Source organism: Myotis brandtii, unplaced genomic scaffold (assembly GCF_000412655.1).
Source record: "Myotis brandtii unplaced genomic scaffold, ASM41265v1 scaffold780, whole genome shotgun sequence".
In the NCBI taxonomy this organism is placed as follows: Eukaryota; Metazoa; Chordata; class Mammalia; order Chiroptera; family Vespertilionidae; genus Myotis; species Myotis brandtii.
The window spans coordinates 207,320-209,821 of record NW_005371132.1 but is presented as its reverse complement, the minus strand read 5'-3'; the positions used below and the strand labels follow the sequence as shown (position 1 = coordinate 209,821).

At 47.4% G+C, this 2,502-nt stretch overlaps 1 pseudogene; it reads right to left on the bottom strand.

Moving 5' to 3' along the window:
* Positions 1 to 518: 518 nt before the first annotated feature.
* LOC106724260 lies at positions 519 to 2,428 on the bottom strand (annotated as a pseudogene).
* Between the last annotated feature and the right edge of the window lie 74 nt (positions 2,429 to 2,502).

Below are 2,502 nucleotides of genomic sequence, written 5' to 3'. Positions count from 1 at the left end.
TTATCTGGGTTTTATTTATTTTCTATAATTGAAACTTTGTAGCCTTGAGCAGAGCCCAGTGCCAGCCAGGGCAGGTGGAAAGCTTGGCTTCCTCTATCGCCGGAGGCAACCCAAGCCTCCTGTTTGCTCCAGTTCTGTGGCCGCAGCCATCTTTGTGAGGGAGTGACGGAGTGATGGTTAATTTGCACATTAGTCTTTTATTAGATAGGATAAGATCTCCTGGCACTATGGGACAGTCTCACACTTGATCAACCAAAACATTGTGCTCTGCAGTCTATTTGCAGCTAGACTGTACCACATTGAAAACTGGATGAGTTGTCTAAGTGTCAGAGGTAGGGAGAGGTCAGCTGGCCTTTTTGGATCTCAATAGAAGTTGCAGAGATGCTGGAGAGTCCTGAGTCACCAGTCACTTGCAGAGGTGCTGGAGAGGCCTGAGTCACCAGTCACTTTATTTTTATTTATTTTTTGACATAGAACAACATTTGTATTACGTGAGCTAAGATCAAAGGGAAGAGGATTTATTTGCCTTTCTGGACCTTGGTTTTCCTCTAGTAGAAATCCATCTCCTTGCCCTCTAGCACATAGCCATTAGTGTGGCCATATTGGCCTGGTCTTGAATTAATGCATGCAAGAAGCTTGCCATGCTGGAATTGCTCATCTAGAAGACTGCTGACATTGGCATTCTTTTTCCTTTCATCATATTTCCTTTAAATTTTCTTTGATTGTTTTTGGTGTGTGTTTTTTTGTTTTGTTTTGTTTTTTGCTTAAAATCTCTTCCTCCTCAGGAGTCAGCTTGGCCCTCTTCTTGTGGCTCAGGTGCAGTGCCTAATGGGACTTGTGCCACTGTCAGTACTGTGTGCTGTCACTGAGCATGATGCAGATCTTAACTAGGGTCTTGGTGCAGACCAGTTCATTGTTGGATGAACTGTAGCTGTAGTCCACATAAATAACCCTTGTTTTTATGGGTCCAACATTCTGAGCTCCAGGAGAAGTTGCCCACATCCAGCCTCAAGGCATGGTACTTCTTGTTGCCTCCAGCACTTAGACCAGTGATGGTGAACCTTTTGAGCTTGGCATGTCAGCATTTTCAAAAACCCTTCGGCGTGTCAGCATTTTGAAAAACCCTAACTTAACTCTGGTGCCGTGTCACATATAGAAATTTTTTGATATTTGCAACCATAGTAAAACAAAGATTTATATTTTTGATATTTATTTTATATATTTAAATGCCATTTAACAAAGAAAAATCAACCAAAAAAATGAGTTCGTGTGTCACCTCTGACACGTGTGTCATAGGTTCGCTATCACTGACCTAGACTGTGTGTATACAGTGGGGACCAATCTTAGTGCTGGCAGCAGGGTGCCCCTGCTCATATTTTCGCTTCCTGTGGTAGGGCTTTCTCTTGCCCCGATTGTGCATGCCTGTGCCAGTTTTCCTGAGAGATGCCTGTGGCTGAGTTCCAGGTTCAAAGAGAGCTAATTTCATTATAACCCAGGAAACTTAAGTTGGAGCGAGCTTTTCCTTAGGAAAAAAAAAACACTCAAATTGACCCCCAGGTACAACTTTGTTTTTCTCCAGTGGAAAAAGTATCATCAAAAACACATTTTAGAGAGAAACCAAGATGGCAGCATAGGTAAACACCGGAAATTGCTGCCTCGCACAACCACTTCAAAACTACAACTAGAGACAAAACAGACATCACTCAGAACCACAGGAAGTCTGGCTGAGTGGAAATTCTACAACTAGAAGGAAAGAGAAAAGCACACTGAGACTCAGGAGGTGCAGAAGTAAAGTGCAGAGGTACAGAGGTGCGTGCGCGCACGGAAAGGGCTGGCATCAGAGGACTCCGGTGTCTTTTTCAATTGGGAGGGAGTCTCAAGCTCCTGACGGCCCTAACTCCACTTCCGGGCGAGTCTCTGGGGACCCAGACTCACACGGGGAGAAACTGGATCTGGCAATGATGGGCGGAACTCGAGGGCAGCTTTCTCAGAGGTGCTTGCAGCGATTACCAGGACACTGAGACCCGGGGCCTCTTAGGGCAGGACTGAGGACCAGCCATAGCTGCTTGTTCCACCCTGTTTATTCCCTGAGACCCCGCTCCACCCAAGCTGTGCCCAGAGGCTTTTGCATATGAATGGGCTGGCCCTTTGAGATCTAAAATTGCCTAGCAAGCTGCGGCTGTGTCAGAGAGAACCAGAATATCCAAGGGAGGGCTTAGGGCCCCACAGCAGCTTGCGTTGCTTCGGGGCTGGGCCTTGTCTAGGCGCCTCCAGACCCCAAACAAGGAGGAGGAGTCTGCAGATCTCTCCGTGGCTCCTGCTGGGTAGCCTCGGGCGGAGGCTGAATTGGTACCTCCTTGGGAACCCAGGGGCCCGTGTGCCTAGTGGTCGAAGTGGCACCGTCTGGATTGCAACTCCTCAGATCCATAAGGGACACACTCAGGGGGAAGACTCAGTGAGCACCAAAGCCCCACTGAAGCAAGTCTTGCCCCAGAAGGGTGT